The sequence below is a fragment of the Falco cherrug genome, chromosome 2 (assembly GCF_023634085.1).
Source record: "Falco cherrug isolate bFalChe1 chromosome 2, bFalChe1.pri, whole genome shotgun sequence".
In the NCBI taxonomy this organism is placed as follows: domain Eukaryota; kingdom Metazoa; phylum Chordata; class Aves; order Falconiformes; family Falconidae; genus Falco; species Falco cherrug.
The window spans coordinates 82,361,263-82,388,497 of NC_073698.1; the positions used below are offsets into that span (position 1 = coordinate 82,361,263).

The 27,235-nt window shown below is 41.1% G+C and overlaps 1 long non-coding RNA gene across 1 annotated transcript in view; it reads right to left on the reverse strand.

Annotated features, from left to right (window-relative positions):
* LOC114018139 (uncharacterized) overlaps positions 1-27,235 on the reverse strand; it is a 58,633-nt gene that overhangs the window by 9,620 nt on the left and 21,778 nt on the right. The window contains exon 2 of the long non-coding RNA XR_008731071.1: positions 8,512-8,604. This is a non-coding gene — a long non-coding RNA (uncharacterized LOC114018139). The remainder of the gene's footprint in view (positions 1-8,511; positions 8,605-27,235) is intronic.

Sequence of the window (27,235 nt, forward strand, 5' to 3'; positions counted from 1 at the left end):
TGGATGTGCCCAACAATGGAATCTGACCAGCAAAGTTCATCCACATCTGCTATCTTTTAAGAAAGGGGCAAAAGTATATTTGTTGCAGCGTTCAGCTATTTGCACTTTGGAAATCAGGCTCCAAGGGACTTATTCTCTCATTCTGTTTTATTAGTTTTCACTGTCTCCCAAGATTTGTGCAGTTCAGCTCCATGGTAACTCAGGAACCTGCTTGATCGCCTTACACATTGATGTATATAACAAAAGCACAGTGCTAATACACTGTTTGAGCATCTCTAAGATATATTTAAAATATCTAAGGCTTGTGGCAGGGTAAGATTTGTAGAGGATACAGAATAGTGCTGTCCTGCCTTAAGGTTGTAGCAATTGTTTCTTGGGAAGTTCTACCTTGGTTCTACCAAGCCACTCCAGGCTTTGCAACAGCTAAAGTCATGTTAAACTTTTGTCCACGCTGTTAACCAACATCTGCTCTTCCTGTCCTCCAGAGATTACAATAAAAAAACACAAGGTGATTAAAAAGGGGAAGAAAAACAGGAAAAAGGACTTGCCCTCCAGTAATTAGCTGTGTAAAGACTTACTAGCTGGGTGCTACTGATATAGACCAGGGTACGAGTCCTGTGGTCCTCATTCTTTGCTTGTCTACAGCGCACCATGATTGCGCTCAGCCTGACAGGCCTAGGCTTTTATAAAAATGACAGAAATGCATGAGGGGTTGGTGCACGTACATGTTTTGCTCTGACATGTATCCATACTCAGAAGCACTTCAAGCAATAGGAAACAGAAAAGCCGTAACAGCTCTCACGCAGACCTGGAGTTGGATGCCTGGCGCTTACATTTTCATCCCGGTGTCCAGTCACCAGATGGCAAGTCCTGTACATAGCATAAACTGTTCAGTTACTTTGAACATCTATGTGATGATTTCTATGGTAAATGATGGGGTTCAGATAACAAAATGTTCAGTGCAAGCTGCAGTTCTGGAAGTGCTCTGGGGATTCATTAGTTAATGCCACAAGGACCTGGCAAGGAACTTCTAAGTTCTTAGAGGCATTCTGCTTTTTCTCACTGTTGTTAGCTTTGAATATCCTTGGGATTACTTTTTTAAATACCTCAGGGAAGATGACAAGAAAAGTAGAAAAGACTACCAGAAAAAAGAATGTTTTTCCCACATGTTTTGGGAGAGGAATAAAGCTGCATGTTACACTTTTAATATTTGCATTGAGCATGCAAATTTTCAAAGAGCAGGAGAGGGATCAGCTTCTGCTATTTCAGCTGCAGTGAATGACTTGTGTGGCGCTAGGAGAAGTTGACACACTTGTCCAAACACAATGGCAAGAACCTAAAAACTGTGACAATGTGTTCCAAGATCCGCTGGCTTGGTTAATTTTTCAAAGGGCGGTTCTACTTTGAAAAGCCCACCTTTGAAAATTCCTGATGAGTAATCAATGATGTCAAAACACAGTATGTGTTGGTCCAGTGAGCTTTTCACCTAGTGCCATTTGGATTTTAATGACCTTCTGACATGTATCGATGCAAAGCAGCTCATACCACAAACAATCTGCTTTAAGTCTTACTGTTTAACTTACAAGATAAGCAGTTACAGACACACATCTCTCCAATGCAGCTGGCAAAACAGATGAGGTAAAGTACCTAATGTCAAAACAGAATAAACACTGAAGAGCTTCTCAGGCCTGTGAAGGCATTTTCATGAATGTAGCTACGTCTGCCTTTGAGCACAAAACCTCTTCCAATAGCGTTAAAGGGTTAGCGACCTGTCGGGAGGGGAAAAAAAAAAAAGACCATTGCAGCTGCCTATGCTATTGAACGTGTCAGAGTAAATGCAGGATCCCTCCACTAGCAGAGGTCAGGCAAACATGGGCATCAGTCATGGGTTTCAGATCTGGAGGTGAGGGTATTCACTCAGTAGTTTCACAGTTTCCAGCTCGTCTACGTTGTCCTCCTGCTCTGGCAGTCTTTCCCTCTGAAAGACACTGCTGTACAACATCAGGGTTACTTCAGGTGAGTTTTTAGTTGGTGGTATGAAACTTTCTGGCTGGTATACGTTCATCTGTAATCCTATCACCTAATTTCTGAAGCTGAAAAAAAGCCAAATGCAGAAAAAGTGAAAATGGTTGTCTTCTGTCCATGTCTGGACCTCTAAGGTAAAGCTCCTTATTGTTGCTGTTATTACTATTGTTATTATATTTTTCATTTTGAAGTGCCAAAAGACAAGAAAATAACTAGGAGTTCAAAATTAGTTCAATTAAAAGAAGGGAAATTCACCCATGTATCTACGATACATAATTATACAACACATATAAATATACCTAGTACTACAGAAAATAAATTTACATGGTCAGGATCCAGATCCAGCCTATGTCGATAAAACTGATGAGAGAAAAGGTACTTTACTTCTGGAGACATCTGTTGTTTGCTGCTAGGTAGGGAACTAATTTTTAATTAGATAGATCTTACATAAAATGTTTGGCATTATTTGAAGCATCCTGCATCTTGTTTTAACTACCTGACTCATCAATATTTCGCTTTTGTAGCTAAGGAAAGCCATACTACCCTAAGGCAAAAATAAGCAGTCGTCTGATCTGTAAGTAAATAGTAATACAGTAACAGTAGTGAGCCATTATTTAAGGTTCCAGAACAATTTTTATTTTCAAGTCCACTTCATTAGAATGCTTCAGCACATTTTTCTCTGCACTACTCCATGGTTAGTTCCCAATCAAAAGCCAAATATTTGGAAGCTGCAGGTTTTAAGAGGAGCTGCTTTTTCAGAAGATGAAATCAACAATCATACTGAAAGTTTGGCCCATTCATAGTTCATAATAGACAAAATACAGCAGAAGTTTTCTTACTGGCCATGCTGACAATGAAGACATGGAAATTTTTTTTGCCAAGAACCCTGGGGAAGATTTGTTATTGCAGTGATCTCTGCACTTGGTATAACAACATGAGAAGTTTAGGGAAAGGGCACAAGTACATCACCTGTCCTATTTCTAATTCCATCATACTTTGATGGCTGGAGATATATTACATATATCTGGGGAGTCACATTGATCAAATTTACATAAAACTCCCCTACCTCTGCCCTTGTAGCTATCTAATGGAAAGTGAAGTCCTCAGCCTCCAAAAATCATCCTGAAATCGACCTCTAGCCTATCTCTTTTTATGAATATTCTTGGCAGATGTTGGCAATGAATACACTCAAGCAGTCATTTAAATTCTGCTTTCTCGGGAAGGGAATTTGTTATAAGTGCTATTTGGTAGCCTCTACTAATTAATTCATTCTCCTTCAAACACCAGGTATAGCCTGATCCTGTATGTGTGTTCATGTAAAAAAACTTTCCCTTTAAGCACTGAGACTCCAAGACTCAGCAGTGAAAATACTTGAATTGTTAGTTTTATTTTCTAAAGAAATATTATGTTGAAAACAGCACATTCCCATGCAATGTTTCCACCTTGATTAAATTACGTACTTTCCACTGGGAAAAAAATCCATTTTGTGCTCCTTATTTATGGAAGCATCAGTCCACCTTCCTGAGGTTTCTCTGCAGTTCGGGCAAGGGCAGTTTGCACTTTGCACCGATCAGCTGTCTACTGCCTTAGAAAACCTGGGCTGCTATACAGTGAGTCACAGACATGAGAGATTCAAAGATCCGTTCCTGGGTCCCAACTAAAGGCACTTAAATTACACTTAACTTAATTATTAAAGTTTATTTAAATGTTTCTCTGGGTTGAAGTTCTCATCATTTCAGACCACAATTTAACATTCAATGGACAGTTAAGTTTCAGTGCAAATATCACCATGTAAAATGCAAATCCTCTGGAGTGACATTTCATGTGACAGCTAGTAAGGAACCTCAGCTGATGGATGATGAGCAGGTACAGACATGGGAGTAAAACTAAGGATGTTGTAGACTTTGCACTGCCAGCTTCCTGGACTTTTAGTACTTGTTTCATCTTTATTAAACAGACTCATTGTTTTGAAGAACAATAAATTCTTGCAATTAAATCTGCTTTACAGTCATCTTGTTTGGGAAGTTCTTTATGGATCACAGTCTTTTTGAAATTACACTGTGCAAATATTAATACTTGTGAGGTGAAATTATGCTTAGCGAGTAAACCAAATATATGTGCAAATAAATAGACGACCTTCACTAAGCAACTTATTTCTGAATACATTTGGACATATCCATTAATTTCACCTTCTTCTGGCACTGAACCATAATTTCACCACCTCAATAACACAATAAAGAGCAAACAAAAACATAGTCCCTGGCTTTTAGTGCAGATTGCACAGAGTAGCAGTCAACTACAAGGCCACAGCATCAGATCATGGTCATGGCAAAGACTGCAAGTCTTGCTCTTTGAAATCGGTGATTGTCAATGCTGGGATTTTCTTTATGATTACTTTTATCAGAGTTTGTCTCTCCTGTCTCAAGTGGAATATTAAGGAGATACTATTTCCACCAGTGTTGGCTCAAAAGAACATTTCCTTCAACTTTCTAACTCTGTATTTTATCCTGTACCCATTCCACCTGCCCTGAGATAGCTTATTGAGATGTCTACTTTAGAAATCTCATCACCCAAGATATATCATCTGTCATTCAAAACTCATTGTAGTCGCCAGCTCTCCTCACTGGTCGCAGAGGCGTGTTTTTCACCTGTGACCTGCAGACCCAGAGGCAGCTATGAAATAGTTCTTGACAGGCTTCTGAAAGGTAACTGAGAAAAACAGTCCCATCGTCTGTGGGATGAAATTCACCATAGAAGGGTTCCACCTTACACTGGGAAGTCTAAAGTGTCTGTAAATGAAAAAAGACTGAGGAAGACTTTGTCCACTCTTAGCCAACCTCAGTGGCTAAACCTAAGCATTTGGTCCTGGCTTTGCTCCATAATTAGCCAGTTCTAGACACTGAGAGGCAAAAGACTTCAGCAGTCCTTAGGCATCTTTGTAAAGCTTTTTTTAAGCAGAACATGAAACATCTCCTAAGCAAACTTCTCACCATGGTTAATTGTATCCAATCGTTCAGAAGCATCCACATGGTTATCATCTCATAAGCACAGTATAACAGGTAGTAAAAATCATGAAAACTTACATTTTACCTCTGCTGAATTCCTAAAATTACCTAATTGCAAAGCTATTTACAAAATGAAGAGAAATTTGAGGACAGCAATAAACTCTAAGTCAAGAAACAAGGTGGGAGGTGGCAGATTGTGTGATTGCATACCACAATGTGGGTCCATCAAAAATACAAACAAATTTAAGCCTGAAGTTATGAAGTTTACCTTAATTTTTCATAATGACATCCAAGCATTCTAGAAAATGTTGGCAGAAAAAGAAACTAAAGACAAGCCTGTAAAGAAGTTCTATTTTTTTGTACAAGTTAATCAAAATTGAAATAAGCCTTAGGTTGAAAATCAGAAACATGATCTGGTTTCTAATTAATTGGGTAAAATTAGGTAATTAGGTAAAAATTGATTCACGTTACCTTGAGCTTGAAAGAAAAAAAAAAAGTAACGAAGTGGAGAAATGCACTTTACCTGCTGTGCTCAGCTGAATTCACATTGCTTCTATGTTCAAAGCTACCTGTTTTTTGCATGAACCGTAAAAGGGAACCATTAAAGGGAAATCTTTACTTCTAAGTAAAAGATAACCAATGATCCAGTGCAATCACTGGCCGCCTGATCATTCATACCAGTTAACTCAGGTCATTGCCTTGCAAGCTCTGTTTTGGACTGTTTCAACCGGCTATTTCCAACACAAACCTGCTACCCAGCGACTACCTCTACGCATTATAAATTCAGGCTGTTCCACATAACTCAGCTGCAATTCTCCCTTAGTTTTATTTTATTGATACAGGCATCACCTGTATCACTTGCTGTTACAATCCCAGACTTGCTGCCCTGCCCTCAGTGTTCCAGTATAGCACCCACAGAAACTACACTTCTGCTATAGTTACTTTTTAAGGAAACATCAAAGGGTTTTCTTTAAAAAGTGTCAGAAGCTAAGTGTGAAGGCTTTGCTAATACAGCCACACCAGTAAGGACCATACAGCATGGGAATGCTGTTACACTCTTAGCATGGGTATGAATAGCGAAGGTATGGTTAATTTTGCTTGGGAAAGTGTAGCCACAGGAAAGCTGAGAGTGGTTTGTTTGGTTTGCTTTGCTTTCTTTTAATCAAGTTAAGCTACAACAGCAAAACCGAAGTTTTGCAGCGTAAACGGTAGGATTTCTTCAGCTCATTTCCACCTGTTGCACCATGCTGCCCTTTTGCTAGCATGGTTTTGAGAGCTAAAACTTTTCTCTCTGACACCTAGAAAGCTGTCTTCTGTCTCAGGCAAATTCCACACATCTGAATACAAAGATCATCCTAGTATAGTTTTCATATGACACTTCTTTATTAAACATTACCAAGGTATTTTATGTCTGTCTGAAAAACAAAGAATATTACGAAAGATAAACTGGAGTATCTGAGCCGCAGAAGGGCCTGAACAGTTCATTAGATAAAAAATCAACAGAAAATGAATTCCAAACCCCAAAAGATGATAGCAAATTGCTTGTATTGGCATTTCAGGTGGATTTTTTTCCAGATTACCCTACAGGTTAAGAAAAAAAGACTTGGAAACAGTGACTCCTAAAACAAACTGAACAAAGACTGATGTCTATTTGCAGAAATATTAGTTCTCAGTGGGTATGTCTGCATTCAATATTTTCTATATTATTACATGGTTTCACTGTTCCTAGAGTCTGTTCAGCTACTCTAATTTTTTTTTTTATTATTATTATTATTTTTTGCTTAAGGATGTATTTTATTGCTGTTGATGGGAAAATCTGAGCCTTGTAACTTTCCAGGCTACAAATTCACAAGTGACAGTCAGACATGAACAGAATTTCAGCACACTCGATAAACAGAAACATGGAAACAATATCTTAAATGTAAGCAGGGAGTACTGATGTTAAAGCGTTGTTTTAAAAAGAGACAGGGAGAAACAATGGAATTCCTAGGTTTTCAACAAACTGAGAAAAAAGAAGGATTTCTTTTCAGCCAGCAAATGTGACACACATTAAAAGGCCAGCAAAATCAAGCTCATAAAATAGGATTCCTCTAGATGGAACTCTTGAATTTGAAAGATGACAGTCATGTACAAAAGCATCGAAACTTAGGAAATTATTCTCTTCCTGCACAGCTTATTTCTGCTACTGAAACACCTCCTTAGAGGAAAATGGGCTTATCTCACCTACTCAGTCCATGGTATGATGAGACACAGCTCTCCTGTGCAGAAGACTTGAATGTAATGGACTTGAATAATGTAGTATAATAAATAAAATTATGACTATGATAGAGGTTTTGGCAGGTGCAGAGAGCTACCTATCTGTGTAGTTCCTTTTAGAGCAGGATTAAAGCTGCTAATCAAGGATTTTAGATTTGATTTCAGCTCTTGTTGAACTTTCTACTAACACTTGCAAACCTGCCTGGACAAGAAACAGATGTTTTTTTAGATGTATTTAATAATATTTTGATTATTCTGTAAGTAAAACAATCATATGAAAATACTATGTTAATGGATGTTAATGGGCTACAGAAAATCAAAGTCACTAAAGTAGAACAGAATATTTATAAAATATTATGAAGTACTGACACAGCCAAAGAAGAATATTACATAGCAATTTTGTCAACAGTAGAAGAGCAGTTCTGCAATAACCTTTAGGACAAGTGTGATATGTTTTAAAACTAACCATTAAAAATATTTTGGGGAAAACAAAAAAAGTGTATCTCTACAGACCTAAGTGATATACTTCAGCTTCAGAAAAACACAAAGATGCCAGCAGTAACACCTAGACACCACAAATATATTCACTGAGAACACAAAAGCAGATGAGGTAGAAGTGCTAAAATGAAAAAGAGCTTTGCAGGATAATACATCCCAACTGAAGCACTTGCAAGGTAAAATAGAGTAATATGAGGCAGCTGCCCCTAAAGCCTTTGCACTCACACTGAGGAAACAGGTATCAGCTGGATGTCAGGCCCTTGAACCCTCCATCAACACTGCACGGAAAGTAACTGCCATAACCAAGATCTCTGCACTTCAGCACAGGGCACATGTGAAAATAATAGACACGTTAGAAAGCACAATGTGATAACAGGTAGTGAATGTCGACTTCTGCCAGTGACTGTGCAGTTTTTATTCTTTGCATTTTTAGCTTCACATCTTGACTGCTGAAACACTTTTCTTGGGGCTATCTTTGAAACATAAAGAGAAATTCTGTCTGGCAGAAAACATAATGTGCATGACCTACCATGGTACACATAAGCATGTGCTGTACTCGCTCATAGCTATCTGTTTGCTTCTGGCTGTTATTAGAGGTACCAGTTACGCTCGTAAACTCATACTGCATATGTAACACATTTATCTTCAAAATATCACTTTTCTCATAGAATTTCTCACAGCAGTTGCGATGCTTTGCTTCCCTGTTTCTGAGAAGTCCTAGGACTACCTCTGGGGATGCCGGTTAGCCAGATATCCTCCACGCATGGGTCATGGTCCAGGAGCTGCCTTTCCCCTTGCAGGGCTCCAAAGATCCCAGCTCCTGCAGTCAATGAAACATACAGCTCAGATATAACTCCCAGCAAAAATTAAAAACTATAAAAATACATGCAAAAAAACATTTCAAAGACACGCCTACATAACACATGCAGCGATATCGCCCCAGCCCAGAGACAGCCCAAAGCACAGTCCCTGTAGATTGCCACATGTAAGATTATTTGCTCCAGTGCATAACAAGAAAACTGCACACAAGAAAAAGTGACGCAGCAGACCCAAAATATATTAACTGATCTATTTCTGCCAGGAACAGTAGGGAGGACCAAAAACACCTGTGACCCTCTGAGGTGCAACAGAGACCTCTGTCACTGCTGCCAGAGGAAAGCGCTCCTGGCCATGGGTCCCATCCTGCACCCTGGCACACCACTGGTGCCAGCTCTGGCAGAAGCTGAGCCAGAGGAAGGGGTGAGCTCTGGATGGCACTGCTGTGGCCCTGGGTGGTCAGCGGGTGCTCCTGAGCCTTCAGGTGCCAAGCCAACAAGGACCATGCAAAATCTGTAATCGCTTGCTACCCCAAAGTGCAGCAGCAGACAACAGGGGTGGTGACAGTTTTTCAGAAGACATTTTGTAATTGCAACTGTGTGTTTCATATACAGCAGCCAGATGCTTGTGGAGGGAGGGAGGGGGGAGAGCTGTAAATCTATAAATAAGTAATGGAGTGTTGGGCTATGAAATTCATAGATTAACATAGGAGAAACTCTCTCAGCGGCTGCATTAATGCCAGCACAGCGTTCAGCTGTTTGTCACTTTGAAATGACTCCTGCCTCCCACCACAAAAGCTGTGTGGGGCTTGCCTGGCCTCCTGTGTTCTTCTCTCGTGTTCATCTCTGGCCAAAAAGAATTAATTTGTCACTGAGATTGTACAGTCAGGATCTCGAGCTCTGCTAATGCCCGCTTAAATAATATGACTGCCTGATGTAACGCTGACCTCTCTGGTCTCCGAGTGCAGTTTGGTCCTCACCGCCTGTCGGAGAAGTTTTTGGGGGAACAAGAGGCACAAGGGGCCACCACAAACCTGTTTCTGCTCTCACGCTATGAGCCTACACTTGATAGCAGAGACCCCAGGGTCACGGCAATATCCCACATGCTTCAGGTCTGCGAGAGGATTTATCAGTCTTGGAGAACGCCATGAGCACCCGCGGCTGTCAAGCAAGAACTGATTCAAACCTGCAGAAGCCTTTCCATATACTGCTTTTTCAGGGAGGAATTTAGAACTCCTTAAACACAGCAGCACCCACTTGCGCACTGCGCGGGCTCAACAGGCACTGGTACCGCACGTTCTGGAGAGCTGCTGCCACCACCTCCGGCCACCCAGCAGAGCCACAGCTGAAGCAGCAGCCAACTCCCCGGAGCTGCCTCCCCCACAGACCCCTCTTCCCCCTGCCACCCAGGGCACCACTGAGACTGTTGGCACGCCTGGGGCAGCTGCCCACTGATGTGAGTAGCTCCAAGCTTGTTTCTAACCCCTCTTGCAGGGACAACGCGCACTTCACCTCGCACAGCTGCCCAGCTTGACACAAGACCTTCCCCCAGGTTTCCCTGCCGAGGGCAGAGCCCAGGCACGGCATGGGGTACAGGCTCTGGCACAACTCACAGAGGTACCTCGCTGCCCAGCACCTCAGTCCCACAGCTCCTCTCCATCTACATTTATCCTGCCCGTTATCCATTTTATAGTGCTTCTCCAACTGACTATCATCTTCCATCATGGAAATATATACTTTGTAGTTAGTCACTTTATTCCTCTGCCAAGGATGCTCTCAAGCTCCTGTCAGTAAAAGCACCCTGTGTTCTCTTCATGCCATAGATCTTTAACTGCAGTAGTTATACATTACTTAGGCTGCACGTATTTCTTCCTAAAATAACACAGGCGTCTCTATAGACCTTCACTAGGCCTTTGATGCACTCCAGGCATCTTGCTTTTCAGTCCATTATTCAGTAACACAACTGAAATAATTGGGCCTTAGTACTTCCTAAGTCTTCACAATTTTTTTGACTCCTAGCAGGGTGAGTGGTCAGGTGTGATACAGAGCTCAGAGGAAGCTGAAAGAAAAGAGAATAGGTGAGTACGCTAGGAATTAAGCTAGCGCTTGTTGTCTGCCTCTGTAGAAGGGTGTAAGGCCTAGAGGAGAAAATCATAGATGGTACCACTAAGAACACAAGCGAAGAAGGTGAATGAATGAAAAAAATGTAAGTCAAACCCCACAAAAAGCTCCTGAAGCAGCATTACATCGCCCTCAAAACAATAGGTAAAATCCCTGGAGATTCCTGTCTCAAGCAGACCAGCAAGCAAGTCCACAACTGTGGCATGTGTGAGACAAATCTTGTTCCAGCTACCTCGCTGGGTGCTGCCTGATCTCAGACAGAAGCATTCCTCACGAGGTGCCGAGATATGAGTCACTGGGACATCTATGCTGTCCAGGCAAAGCACTCCCCATTTTTCAACCATGGTCCTGAAATCCCAGTTGCCCACAGCACATACATGCTTGTGCATGTTATACTTTGCATCTAGTCTTTGCTGTGGAGTGAATCAGTTCTCAAGACAGGGAAATTTGAGTACAAATGAGACACTGGAGATGGTGGGGACTGACCCCTCAGAGTATGTGCATGCTGCATGTGATGCCTTTGGCCTGCTCCGGTTCTGCAGGAGTACCCCAGCCAGGCTCTCCTCCTGCTGCAGTCCCCCATGCCCACACACTGTGTCTCTAAGTACTGTGGTTTGACACACGAACGTGGTAACAGCAGGCTGCAAAGCAACCTTCTTATTTGCTTCTAGATTTTCTGCCTACAAATCATGTGCACAGTGTTTGAGATCAGCATCTGGAGAAGACAGGGACCTGCTTCTTTGTGGGTGCCACATTTACAGACAGGGATTTGTAGGTGGGAAAACTGTTCTAAAAAAAATACAAGTATCCTGGACTTGTGGTATGTGCTTTGCTAGGGCCCAGGAGTATCTTCCACCTGGGCAACAGGGCCCTGGCATATCAGGGAGAAATATATCTTGTGATACACCTGTCATCACCATTTCGGAGTACCTGCTACCACAGCACAGGTGGCTTGTTTCTTAATTGAATAGAAGAAAATCAATACATATCTTTTTAATGCAGTCAAGTATTTAAAGTATTGTAACCTAAAAGGACAAATCAAAACACCAAAGAGGAAAACCACAGAATATCTGTTAAAAAAGACCCAGGGTCTGAAATAGGATGTGCTGGTTGTAAACATATTCCATCACCTAGGTGCACCTCTCTCTCCAAGGAAGCAGCCACGAGATATGTTCTTTACATAGTAAAATCCAGGGAAACATTTCTGCAGCACGGAGGCGTGCAGGCTAGCAGTGAGGCCAGCTGGGCAGACCTGCCCTGGAATCACCTCTTGTGTGATCCCACTGAAAGCAGTAGGGTTGAACAGGCTTACAAATCAGGAGAGCGGGACGCCCACTACCAGCTGTTGAAGCTGCAAACTAAATCTGATGATCGCAGCCAGAAATGTGCAAGACTTTGGTTAAAATGTTACAGAGGAGTCTAAAGATGATGTGGTAAATGTTCACACTGGTTACTCCAGTAAGCTCAGAACACTTCTGTTTAGGCAGGTCATTTTTCCCCAGGTTTAAACCATTGAGGCAGCAAGCAGAGTTTGGAACAACAGATCCAGGTTTGCCCATGGCTGGCAAACTGAAGTCAGGAAGTTTTTTGCTGAAGTCACATTATTTGGGTAAGGGGAGCTGGGTGAGGCCATAGGATGGCTTCTTGAGCAAAGTGTGATGTACAGTAACACCCAAAGCAGAAAATTCTCAGTCCTAAAAAAAAAAAAAAATAAGAGAGGATGATTCTAGAGGCAGATTCTTGTTTTATTAGGTGTAAATCAGATGTGATATTAAATCCATATGGTAAAGGTTAACATGTAAGAAGTATTGCATATTGATCACAGCACTTCAGAACTGGCCCATTTTTCATTAGCATTTTATTGGCTTCACAAGAATAGGCAGCGACACTGATACAGAATGCCTAAGAATTAACTGCAGCAGTAAATGATAATGCAAGTTTTAAAAAGATAATCATGCCTTCCTTATGCTTGTGATGCTAACAGAGATCCCTAATAGCAGCATCAATTCCATCTCCCAAACAAGGGGAAATTAACATGGGAGAAAGAAACTATGCAGATCTACTAATAAAATCATAAAGCTGATAGTAAAATGTTCCAGCAGCAGAGGAAAATGCAAAATAAATAGCAAAAATATATTAATTAGTACTTTCTCCATTCCACTGCATATATATCAGATTCCAGTACCTGCAAAAGCAGGAAAGCTTGTGGTATCAGAGCTCCAGTCTCTGAAACCTATCTTCCTATGACTGAGCAATTATCCCTGAAGGCCACTAAATTAAATAGGGGGAGACAGAGACAGTAACATTTTTTTCCCAAGGACACTGTAAGATTAGACATCTCCCTGGTACAGTTCTCAATGGAACAGTAACACGCTGCTTCCCCCTTATCCCCATATATTAATATCCCAAACTCTGAAAAACACCTCCCCAGTGGGTGAAATGGAACTGGCAGTGACCCTGTACACTGACGGGAGTGGGCTGGGGAAGGCAGGAGGGAGGCTTTGTACCCCGCTCAGCCCCTTCAAGGTCAGTGTGTCTCATGGAGGGGAGCAGCAGCCAGTCCCCAGCTCTGGAACTGCTGCACTACTTAAGCCTCAGGCTCACACAGGGGTATTTATGCTGGTTTGTGTCTGATTTGCATCACCTGGGCATGCTGGTTTACATGCAAGTAATCAGGACTGCAAGCACAAAATAAAATCAGTAAGGAAGGTATCCGTCAGTGATCTCACACCCTGCAGGTCCACCTGGACCTGGACCCGTCCACAATCCCGTCAGCTGAGCAGAGCCCACGCATGTGTCCGACGTCACTCCTGCCCACCCTGGCACGTGCCCTGCAGCAGCCCGCAGGCTGGGTGCCACCAAGTCCCACCGAGCAGCCAGGGCGCAGAGGCGCTTCGCAAGCTGGGGAGAGCACGGCGATGGCTGGCATTCAACAGGTAGCCGAGCTGAGGCTTTACACTGTAGCATTAATGGTGAACTCTATCTTGCTCTTTCTGCCTCTGCCAGCAATTGCAGGAAAACTCTTCTTTTTACTTCTTGCCTGCTGCTGAACACTGCTGTCTTCATGGAACTGCCTGTTACAGATCAAGCTCTTTCCCGAGCACTAATACTTAGGTCAGACCCCATTGTTGTGCATGTAAAGCTTGGAGCATTTACACTGCCTTCCACCCATCAGCACTGAATTTCACCTGCTGTTTCATTATGTGGTCATTCAGTGTCACAAAATCCTTCTGCAGCTCTCCAGGCAGCTTTCATTTGCGCTGCCCACAGTAACTTAGTGCCATCAGCCAGAGATGAAGTTATTTTGGCAAGTTATCTGAAACGTCTTCTTCTTCTCACAAAAAAATCATTCTGTCAAATAAACAATTCCTCTTCTGTGAGCACACCACCAATTAATGGAGGTTAATTGTCTACAACAAACAACCATTCAATGTATTCATTACACTAATGAGATTTCCTTTTTAGAGGATGTATTAGTTGAAAAATGCAGTTTTGTTGACTTGGCTTTTAACTGTGGCAAGGAAATGTGCTTGAATTTGGGAAAATCTTTCATTCCAAGAGAAAATGACAACTGCTCTTAAAAGAAAATGGATATTTATCTGCTAGTTGACACTTAGGTCTCCCTGAGCAAAAGATCAAAAGAACCGCTTTCAAATACATTAATTTACTAGGTGTTTTGTAATATAAATATGTGTGATACTGCAGTTGCACCCACTTGTTACATCAACTATAAATATTTTTTAAAGCATAACTGACCCTAAGAAAGCAATCTTGTCTTCCTGTGTCACCACCAGGTTGCCATCACAGAGCTAAAATTACCTAGTTTTCACAGCGATGTGCTGGAAAGCCAGTGGTAAGTAACAGTTAAGATACTTTCGATTTCCGTATTTAAAGTTTTTGCAGTTACAATGATTCAGCTGATAAAAGGTTGTCCGTTAAAATTAAAAGGCACATATCACCAGAGACAATTACATTGGACTGGGTTTGGCACTGCTACAGCCACACCACTACATATTATTAATCGACAGTCAGGCTGTGTACTGCTGTTCTCCTCTCCATTCATACCCACGTTTTCAATGCAGACCAAGTAAGAATCTAGTGTTTCAATGATTAATAAAGAGATATTCAAACTATTCCATAAGAAAAAAAATAGATTTTGGTACTCAGAGGTTAGCAAGCCCTTAAAGAAGGAAAGAAAATAGACTGACTATGATCTTTGTCACATATTCCTAAGCCCATCCACAGCATTTTCACATCCTGTGAGTATCTGCGTGACTCTCATTTTGCTTGCACAAATGTTTGTGCTGATCCTTCTTCACTGGTGTGTGCCACATACTAAGCTGCTATCATAAACAAGGCTCCGTCAGACCAGGTGTTTTGCAAAGACCTGTAAAGACATTTTATCCCAAGAAATTTGAAACTAAGAAATTTAAAAACAACCACAGTGGTAACAATTTTAAGTTTTATGCACATGGCTTTATGGTATTTACCTGTTGCTTACTTAGACTGCACTTGCACCCACCATTTGTGTCAAACTCCACCTTGAAGGTAAGGGCCTCCAGTGAGGTTGTCCACATGCATGTGGACATGTAGTCATCATTTGTTAAAGACCTGTGAAAGCTATATGATCTCTCATGAGGGAAGTGCTCTGCAGTACTTAGAGCCATTTCAATTTGATGATTTAAAAAGGCATATATTGTGTGGTGAATATGAAGAGAGAGAAATGGGAAAGGAAAGATAATGAGAAGGCCCACCAAAAAGATGGATTAAAAGCATCAGGTGCTCCACCAGGCCAAGAAGCCAACTCATTATGAGTCAGTTCCACAGGTCCAGTTTCACTTATCTTTTCCAAATAATATGTCTTTAACTTTCAAGAAGGGTTTGGCTGTGGGGACTGAAAAATAGCACGGGCCACAGGGCAAAGAATGGTGGATGAATGTTTATAAGAGCATCTACTTAAAAGTGAAAACTCACTTTCATTGTATGTGTAGGTACATTTCTCACTTCAGCTGAGTGTGAAGAAAAGATCATTAAGAGCACAGGCGTGAGTTACAAAAATATTTCACTGCAATTAACAAGATGCTAAACTGGATGAGATGTGATGGGAAACACATCCCTTGGCATGGATTCCACCACTGCTCCATTTGGACTCAGGAAAGCAAATACCAGCTTCAACTCAATTATTTTACTCCAGCAAAAACTGCTGTGGCCTTATTCATCCTATTGAATCTGCCTTCTCTTCAAGTCTCACATATAGTTCCTCCTCCATGAATGGGGAGAAGAGCCAGATGCCCCCTGTCAGTCGAGTGATAGCACAGTATTTTTAGCAAAGAAAAGTTCCAATATGCTGTTCCAGACCATTTTGATGCAGAATTAGCTCTAAAAATAATCCACTTGTCTCAGCTCCCCTCCCCAAAGCCTCCCAACTAGTCACATATGCAGCCAGTAAAACAAATACAAAACATTACTACATCAGAACTCGTGTTAACAGATTACATCCTGAGAGACTACTGCCACTCTGGGTAGATTCTCAGAGCTAGCACTTCCAAACCAAACCTTTATCACATGCCTTGGATGCACAATGGGGTTAGGGTGAACAGGGTTAGGAACATTTTATGAATGCAAATTAAACAGCAAGAATAGAAAAGGCATAAGATGTTCCAAACCTGAAACATTTAGTAAGAGCAAATAAAAAAATAAAAGTGTAAAAAACCCCACAAAGAACCTTCAATCTCACTTGATTAGGTGATACTTCTTTAATCAGCAAATGGCAATCTTGTTTCAAACTGAAGATTGTTGCTACAAAGAACATGAGAACAAACTAAATCATCTAGCACTTATTTAAAAAGCCGCAACACCAGCAGGCTTGTTGTAATGTAATAGAGTAGTAGAGCAATTATACTCTGGGATTAGTATTTATAGAACATAATCAGGTTTTCCTTATTTAAATTATTATTCAATAATTTGTGCTCCTTAGAAGCATCTTCAAGTTGATGTAGGGTTTGAAATAAGTCTTAATGAAAATACAGCAAAACCCTGGCAGGAATCTGGAACGATGTTCTCTGCCCCTCAGAGATCACAAGTGGTGTGGTCCCTGCGAGTCTTGCACTTCAGGAGCAAGGATCTCCCTTTCTGAGCTGAAGGAATGAACACCAGACAGATTAGGGGACAGGTTATTAAACGGCATGAAGTAGGTGCTGTGAAAAGGATTTGCAACACTGCTTGGGACAATGGCTGTTCTGTAGCAAGAAATGCAAGAAACCAAGAGAAGTCACATACTGAACCTCACCAGGAGGAGGGAGAGGAGGGTATTTTTCCACAGGCAATCCAAGAACCTATGATACTGACATGCCAGCAATCCCTGTGAAGCCAGAGCCTCAGAAAATCAAGTGTGAACCTCCAGGATGACCAACCAGTGACACAAGGACACAGTGAGACATGCCTCCAGGTTTCTTTCTTCCAGGACGGTACCTTCTCTTGAGCGGGAGCAATCGGTCACCATGTGTTCATACTGCACAAAGCCCAACCACGACTAGTCCGGGCAAAGGTCTCTGTGGGCTATTGCAACACAAATTGTGTGCAATAATGACTATTATTTCTAAAGTATAGTTAAAACTAGCATCAGAGCACTATTGCTACTTATTATTTACTATTTAATTTATCAACTTCATTTAAACTATTTACTTTAAATGTGAAGAAGGTATATGCCATGATTTCTTTATCTGAGTCAGAACAAGAGCAGTGCCCAGATTAGAGAGATGGACCTACAAGGCAACAAATCCCTTACACCCACAGGGTAGGGGATCAATGTCTGTTTTCTATCAGGAGGAATTGACAGTATTTTAAGGTGCTAATTGTTAGTACTGCCAATTCTGAGCTCAACATCTGCGTTGTAATGAGCCCTGCTTCAAATTCAAAAATGCACGCACGTTTTATAACAGCGTGTAGGAGTGTTAATGGCTTAGCTGCACTCTTCGGGAAAGCATTTCTTACATCTGAGTGTGTATAACTCCTCATCATTTTATTCTTTGCCCTTCTTTTCACCATATAGTAAATACCCAAAGTGCTTTATAAACTTTGCATCTAAGTTAACTACCCAAGCTAGGATTTTGCTTTATAAGCACGCAGGAGAACCCTTCAGTTCCCCTGTCTTCAACATACGTCCTGCTTATAGACAGGAAAAAACTGTCACCTGGTTCTGGAGTTCTCAGCATCCAGTTTCTCTGGTATTAACAGAGATTCCTAGACCCCACTCCTGGGACATCTCAGTCTCATTGAGCACCCAAATCTGCTTGGCACTGCCCAGTTGAATCCAGTGTCAACCCAACACCCACCTCGGATTAGCACGGGGGAAAAAGCCCATGCCTTTCCTCTCTGGAAATGGTCTGTGACAGCAGTGGAGCAGAAGACAGCCCAATCAAGCATCTTCATAGGGAATACTGATATGTTACAGCAGACACACAAACGGGGAAAACGGAATACTTGAGATTAAATGAATTAAATTAATTGCTGATAGAGCTTCTGTCTTCAGCAAACTAGGGTTTTTAAATCTCACCAAACACACAGCTATCTGCCCTCCTTTCTGTGTCTTCAGATTATAAGAATTGCAAAATTTCTTGTTTGTTCATATCATCTGATCAGCTTCCAGGCAATGGCTGTCAGCAGTGAACTTCTCTCGACGGCATGTCACTAATGGGGACAATTTGCAAAGTATCAATGCAATACAGAGAAAAAAATGCTTTGCATTTCATTTTAGAAAGAGCTGAATAGAATATAGCATCCACCACATGATTCCCCTGTACAGTCTCTGTTAACTGCTCAGAGGTGCTCAGTACTTGGGAAATCCTTGAAATGAGTGCCTTTTCCCTCTTGTGACTTGACCCAGACAAGCCCAGGCTGATTGGGGTTGCTGGTGGAACTGAAAACAGTTTTGCCCTCTGCCTTTTTTAAAACAGCAGCCAACCACATCAATCCAGCTTTGTTTGTGACACGACTAGAAGCTACAAACTGGCCACTTTCATTGTTTCTTTTTTAATTTCCCTCCATCAAACAGTTCTTTATTTCCCTTCACCTTTGTATCTTGCCTAGCAATCCAGTGATTCACAAATGTATCTTTTTCATATCTTTAGCAAAGATATTTTAATAGAAATATTAGCTTGACTTAGGTGAACAATGCCAAAGTGCACTTCCAAGTGTAAGTCTGAATTGAAAATCAGGAATTTGCTTTGATATTCACAGTACCTTTGGTCCTTGTAAATATTCATATAAAGGGTTTTTTCACCACAAAGACAACCAATATGTTTGCAAGTTCATGTGAAGGCGCTGGCACTTCTATAAACAACAACAAGATAGTCATCTATTTACAGAACAAAATAAACGGCAGGGGACTTAAGCGGCTATTCCAGCATTGGAAGTAATAAAGTACAAATGGATGACAATGTAAATATTACCACATGCAGGGGAATAAGAGTGTAACTCGTACGTGCCTCTGCCAGTATACTAATCCATATCTCACATGTATTATTGCTTTGGTTATTTAAACAAACAGCTGGATTTCTCCACCTTCAGTGGCTAATCTGAAAAGAGAAGATTCCTATTCCTACATCATATGGGTGAAACTAGAGAGGAAATGGTGATTCTGTTTTCAGAAAAGATACTGGTCTGTGCTGGATCCGTGACTCTGTAATACAGCTTAAGATTTCGTAGAATCACAGAACATCTCAAGTTGGATGGGACCCATAAGGATCATTGAGCCCAACTCCCTGCTCCTTGCAGAACTACCTAAAACTAAACCATATGACTAAGAGTGTTGCCCAGATGGGCCTTGAGCTCTGACAGGCTTGGCGTCATGACCACTTCCCTGGGGAGTCCGTTTCAGTGAGTGACCACTCTCACAGTGAACAACCTTCTCCTAATGTCCAATCTGAACTTCCCCTGACACCCATTTAGTCCCATTTATCTCTTAGTTTTCTTTTTAATTTTTAGATGTCGTTCTCTTTTTTATTATTATTTTTCCTGTCTGAAATAATTAGTCATGTTTTCCGTGTGAACCTGGAGGGTGCATCAGCTGGAGTTTAGCAGTTGTTTAGCAGTTCAACTGGAAAAGTGCATTCTTGCATTTAGACCCGTTCCAGAAATTCAGTTCCTGGTGCCTTGTGGAAGGCAGGGCAAACACGCCATGGTTTGTGACTTGTGGCAGGAAAGAGCGCCTGTAGTGCCAGACACTTTTGCACTCGTGAGAAAGATGTACCAGGCTGCAGACCCTGGAAGGGCCTAAACTTCACTTCTTCACTCGAGGTGCATGAAAGTAGGCAAGAAAAACAAAGCCCCACATGGAAGTGCTGCTGCAGCCTGTGCACAGCGGCTGTCCTCTCTTTCTTCCCCTCATTGCCACAGCTCAGCCATGAGTTGGCTGTTTAAACAGTGCAGAAGACGGGACCGATTTGTGAAATTATTTTCCTGTGTATGAAATGCTTTGTATGCAGTCTTTTTGACAGGTAGAAGCTCCTGTGCGCTCCAAGGCTTCCTTTTCTCCTTTATTTAGGAGTTCTTGATTTTAACAGGAGAATATCGACTGTTGTAACTGTGAGAAACGTTACATGGTGTCAATCTCAGATATGATATAGAAGGAATTTGTACAGAATAGACTGCAGGCAAATTAATGCATGCTGTCAATCTAAACTCACTGTTGCCAGGCATTTATAGACCATATCTAAATTATATTAATTTTCAACTGTCCATACTGCCAGCCTGACAGGTGACTGGTTCATGTAATAGTTGTACTTTCTTCTCATTAAAAGATACTTGTATATTTACTTAAAGATGCTTTTGCAAGTCGCATGACAAGAAAGCGGTGTTTCTCTAGCAGCCTTTGCTCTGCACGTTTCTGGCAGGTTTTTTTCCTCACGTTCCACATCAATAATGCAACAGCAACCAAAAGGCCATGTAGACATTTAATCTGTGAGTGCTGAGGGCACACAGCTACCGGCCGAACGTTCTGCAAACATTCTCCATCATCTGCTTCCACACCAGGGAGTTGCCATTGAAGACTTCCCAAAGTCTAAGTTAGATTCATTTTAAAATACAGCACTTTTTGACACTAAATAAAATAAACTCTTAGCTTTATTGAATTATATGAAAAAAAAGAGGAAAAATTATGCCTTTAAACCATCTTCTTGTCTCATCTGAAAACAGCTACCAGGAGCAGGCTAAAGTTTCCAAGTGATGGCATGTAAAAGCACCCTTTGTCCAATTTATAACTTGTATGTATCTACGTAAATATATATATCATCTTCCTTACTGCACCTAACAGAGTTGCGTAACACTGATGGTAGCAAGAGAGGAGCATCAAGAGACAGCATGAAGAAAGGGAGCAGGGCTACAAAATGAAGAGACCAAAGGACAGACTCCATATCTACTCTTACCCAACCAGAATGGAGCAATACAAATTTTATTCTCCAATGGTGTCTTCCAGACACAGCTGACGATGCTTTGTTTGACTTTGCCCTATGCTTTGAGATTGTTCACTTAGATCAACACATAAATATGGAAGGCAATTATTGTTGTGAAACATGCTTCAAATAGTGAAATATTATTGACTATAATTCACATCCCATTATATACACACCACCAAAGTGCAATTAATCATATGCAAATTTTATAAACATTATAGTTGTCAACATTTAAAGTCACTGTCAATGCTTTTGCAGGTAATTAATATATGGAAAGCATTCCCTCAGTTAAGAAAAGAGAACACCTAAGGAACGGTATGGTAATCTTACCTTCTCTCAAAGGCAAAACTGTAAAGATTTTAGTGGTGACACTGTCTCCGTAATAAATGTAGGCTGCCTGAGCTAAACACATGAGAATATATATATAGCATGAACTTTTATTTAAAAGTTAGCTTGTTGCCCACAGAAAAATAAGAGTTTTTTTATCCTTTTTCTTGCTTCTTCTGGTACTTTCTGACTCCTGAATGCCAGGAAGTAGAAAAAACAATTAATATTAAAAATTACTGTCATTACAGAACAAATAATACAATACATAATACCCCTGACACCAAATCTTAGATAAGAATTCAGTCCGCAAGAGGACCCTGTTGGAAATGTTATTGTGGAACTGCAAAAAGGTAGACGCCACCTTTGGGTTTGCTTCTCAGTCCCAGGGGCAGAAATAAAAATAGAAACTCCAGAGGGAGCAGGGACAGGACAGCTCGGAAGGTAAGAAACTGGGCTGCCTTCACCTCTTCCCTCTTGCAATGTCACAGTCACCTGCTCCTGTTGTTATCCTAAGGATGTGTCTATTGCCACTGGAAGGTCCTTGGGATAGCACGGTTTAAAAGAAAAACAAAACACTGCAGTTTACCAGAGGGAAAAGTTACTGAGAGTCATTAGGTGAAAGGGTAGCCCTTTCTACCCATATATATATATATATTCTTATACTTTATCTGCAGTATTTCTAGAACACCCAAGAACTTAGTCTTTGCATGTTCCTTGAAAAAAGAGGTGTGCACAAATATATGGCAAACATGTTCCCGGAAAGAAAGATAGCTGCTGATAAATGAGCTCTGAATTAGGTGACAACCCCGCTGTAGGGGGGAGGACTGGAAAGATCAAGGTATACCCACACTGCCGTCTGTGACAGAGCTGCAATTGCTACTGTAAGTGCAGCAGAGCAGATCTGGCTTTGTGCTAACTGCTTCTCGGGTGGGTTTGGCAGCCTGAGCTGTGCTCCGAGCTGCTACCACTGAGCTGCAGGCAGCTGCTGTGAGAGTTAATTAAAGACCGGCTTGAGCATCCTTCCAGCACAGTGCTGCAATAGCACTGACTTCGGTGTACTGTTTAGGCAGTATTACAAAAGTATAAAAGTATTACACATAGAATAATGATAAGTCTACAGTGGATAGATGGCTGTTCCTTATTTACTCTTTCACATAAAACAGCACTAGGACAGTGTCAGTAAAATAGACTTTTGCACATGAGGCATAATTAGCCGATGGAGTTTCTCTCTAGCACACATTACTACACCCAACAAGTCAGAAGAATTCCAAAAAAGGGTAGAGATTTGTATAAATTGTGAGAAGAGAGTAAAAGAGACAAATCACACATAAACACTGAAAAACACTAACGCTAAAGCAAACAGCAAAAACTCTCTTTTAACTATTAGGATTTAGGAAGACTACAGACAATATATTTCATAGCTGTTTCTTACACCATTTTCTAAATTGTTTGGTGTGGGCTGCTCTAAGAAACTGCCAGAGTTCTGGAACAGAGGAGTTCCCAGTACACGATTTGATATGGGAGGTGCTAATGATGCTGGGTATCATCATCACAGTTGCTCAGCAAGCATTCCCCAGACACGAAGTGAGCCTACAGATGCTGCTTTGTGAACACAGCTCTCCTTTTGTCCTGAGATGTTGAGCAATGATACATTCAGCAGCTCACTCTTTTATTATATTGTTTTTATAGTCTTTAAAGGTCTGAATATGACTTTCCATCTTTCCAGCAGTGCTTTTTCTTTATTGCTTGCATGAATTGTTCCATTTCATTATCTACCAGCACAGTATATCTTCCTTGTTTTGACAAGGACTGTTCTGTTACAATTACCTGCTGTCGTTGGGGTTCAAGTGAAGGTGCTGCCAGCTGGACAGAGGCTGTAAAGCAACACAAGTGAATTCCCCAGTGTTAAAGTTTCTTTGAAAATACAGGAAGCAATTAGCTACCTCTATATTTAAGAGGAGTGCTTGTATTGCAATGAGACTCTGCCAGCCGGAGGTTGGAGGCAGATGGGGGTCTGATGCTTCCCAAACTTCAGAGATGTTTGACTACTTCATCACAACATAAAAACTCTTCATCTCATCTGGAAAATTCGTAACATATAAGAACATGTTATACTTAGCCACAAAATAACATGGGGATAACCTGCACCAAACCTTTCAAAAGCAGCATTCCACATCATTCTAACAAGGAGAAACAGAAAGTTCATGACAGGTGGTAGAACTGACAGAAAGTGCATGTTCTTCTGACAGGCTGAGCACCTCTTGTCTCAGCTAACCTGAGTAGGAATCAGTAGGAGACAGAAACTAGGGCTTACCAGCATTACAGGCCTGCGGCCAGAAACACAGAAAAGAAAGGGAGAGGATGCAGGAGATGGCAGCATGGGCTCATGCAGGTCACCTGCTCCTCTACCAACAGGTGGACGAGGAACTCCCTCATGCCCCTGTACGTGCTGCTGGAGGGACAGTCTGTGACCAGTGGTGACCTCCAGACCAGGACTGCTGGAGGAAAGGCTTAGGACATACGGGACACCTATTACCTCCTGAAGGATTTGTTCACACAATGTAATAATGAAAAAAATTAATACAGCCTCATTCCAAGAAACAAAAAAACACAGCACAATATTTCAAAGTTGTTTGTTTGTTTTTTTCAAGACGATGGCTGGGACACATGTGGAGGCCATGATAACCCCAAAGGGTATTACCATTAAACCAGACTGCAACCAAACGTGCAGCTTCAGTAACAGATGACCAGAAGGCTGAAGCCATACACAAGAGCCATGCTCCTACATAAGGGATAGAAAAATTAAAGAAAAAGAGGAATTTCCACTATAACATCCTAAGTGAAGCTAATCAAAATTTAGTACATTTAGCATGGTTAGTACTTTTTGCCAAATTGATCTTAGTTATATACATTATCTTTATTTGCCTTAATAAGGCATAGGAATGTGGGGTTTTGACATTTTTTGTAACTAGTTTCTACTGAGCTAGTGAGTCTAGAAATAATCATTACTATCTGAAAAATGAAAATTAACCTTTTACTAGCTTGTTCCCTCTAGAAGTTTACCTGTTAATCATAACTGTGATATCCTTTCTCTTTTGCAGACTATACGCTACAAATGGAAATTTTCCTTCTCTGAAGCAGCTTCAGTTTCATGGAAGCCTAGAGAGATTCCTCTAATTTTCCAACTATCGCAGTCTCCAAACATTTTACTCTTGAACATAATTATTAGATCCATCAGCTTTGTGTTTCATCTATGTGTTCCTAACAGATGAGATGGTTTTGTGCCCCCTCATAAACTTACAAATTAAACTCCTACATGCTCTCCTGCTTCTTAATTTGGTGCTTTGGGACAGCACTGCTGTTAGCTCACTTAAGAACAAAACCATTATTCATATGAGCTGCAGCAACCTCATCTTCAAATAGCAAACTGCAACTTCCAAAACAAATTTGCATTACACTCAATGTTTAGCTTAAGCATTCAGTACCACACAACAGAAGCTCAAGCGCATTCAATTTAACAATATATGGAAGAAATTTTTTCCAGAAAAGAAAAGTGAAATTTACGTCAGAAGTCTGGGGTAATCTCGTGTTAATGAATATGGTTTTGATGGGTCTTTTATAGTCAGGTTCATCACTGACTGCCCTCGCAGCACCAACAAGTGAATATGAGTAACTATGCTCAGGAACAGCATATAATTGCCACTTTATATGGTATAAATAATTGCTTAGGCAGAAAAAAATAGTGAACTGTTTTCTCCTTAGACTTTAAACTGCTCTATTACTTTTTTCAACATAGAGAGATGCACTGTAGCCTCGCACTGGGGTGTGCAATCCAATAATGAGGCATAAGAACAAGGCAGCGAGTTAATCCATAACTCCTAAAGGCAATTAGGGTACCTAAAAGTAGTAACTGCCAGGATGCTTCTAGTGACACTAGCGATGTTCAGCAGATAGCAAATTCAGGGATAGCAAGAGTCACATCTTTGAAAGGTACCAAAATATGGTGGTGTTGGCGTCCTTGCTTACATGGCAATGAGAGCGTGCAGGGGTCTGGCTAAACCTTGCTCTTTCCCTAACCCTATGCACTTGTTAAGTGAAGTCAGTAATTGGTCTGAAATATTTAACTCCATTTTATAACACTTGCATGATGATAGCAACCTTTGTAGAGCAGGCTGCAATTTCCAAATGTACACAAGTCGTAACTATGAACACTGCAGTAGCTGCTGCCCTTCCAGAGGGATTGATGTGCCATGGGGAGGGAAGCAGTGCTGGAAAAGAAGGTTTGGTCCTTCAGTTTCTTCTCAGAGATAAGACATAAACATGGAACAGGCCGGTGTGGGTCTACTAATTCATATGCAGGAGTAAATTTGTTCTCCTGGTGGTAAGGATGAGAAATTAAGTTCAGGAGCCACATAGCCAGGGCAGTCATGATGTGAATGAGATGTTACCTGAATAAAGCCTCTACTTCTTTCAACAAAAATCTTTACAAAAGGTTTTAGGCTCTCCTTTGTTAGGCATTTTTCCTTTCAGGAGAAACCTGGGATCCATAAATCTGAGTCCCCAAGCTCAGGTCCTGCCTGAGACTCCATAGAGAAGAAATTTCCCCTTTCTGATGGGCTGACAAACCTCCCCTGTGATCTAGCAAGAATGACATCCGGACAACCCCAGGTGCACAAAGGTTAGAACAACACTAGTCTGCTGAAAGGAGTACAGTAATGAAAGCCAAAAAAACCCCAACCCAACCTGGCATTTGTAATACCACTCCAGAGGTACAAAGTGGAACTTTGATAACAACAGAAGTACTCTCATTAAAATCTTCCTCTTTCTGTTTCCAATGCTTATTAGTTGGAATACAGGGAACTACATGCAGGTTTTTCTAAATCAAACAGCACTGCATTTATGAGGGCTTATGATGCAGTGATGCCAATTTAATAATAATAACCATGATTATTGTTTTACTTTTCAAAAAATGTATATCTTAATATGACTTGTAACTCAGTAAATAAGTCTCTTGTCTAGACTGCAATTTAATCTTTCAAAAGAAATTACCAACCATTTTAGAATTTGAATCAGTCGCTATTGAAATATTCGCAGCGCTTTAAGTACATCATTTTACACAGGATTTAATTTCATATGGGTATATATCCTAGGGAAGCAATGCCTATTTTGTCTCCTTGGGCTGCACTGGTAGGTGATGGGTATGGCTCCTTGCATCCCCATCCATATGAAACCAAGTAATCAAATCACTGTACCAGAAGGTATCCAACCAAGTTAACAATGTCATCCCAAACTGATGCCATGAAGCAAATAATTGTTAATTCATTTCCCTGAAAGGTACAAGCTACTTGGGAAAGTGCACTTACACAGTGGCTTGATGTCCATAGGTTTACATTGCATTGCCCTGTCTTAATTTCTACCACCCTTAGCTCCAGGAGACCCACTTCCACCCACCTCTGAATTAACAAGCTGTTATACTCACTGCATTTGTCTCCCTCCACACCTCTCCGTGTGTGGCTATCACCTTCTATTTGTTGACAATCTGCTTTTTATTCCTGGGATGAGAATTTGTGAGGTTTAAGCATTCTCTTTTATTTCAAGCTTTTAGAAGAGTAAATGCTCCTAGACTGGATGAAGTCAAGCATATGTGTTTTGGGTTTTTTTTCCTCACTATGCTATTTTTCCTTAGGGAATGATATTTTCCCCATTGTTCTAGCTCCTGTGTAATTTTCCTTTACTG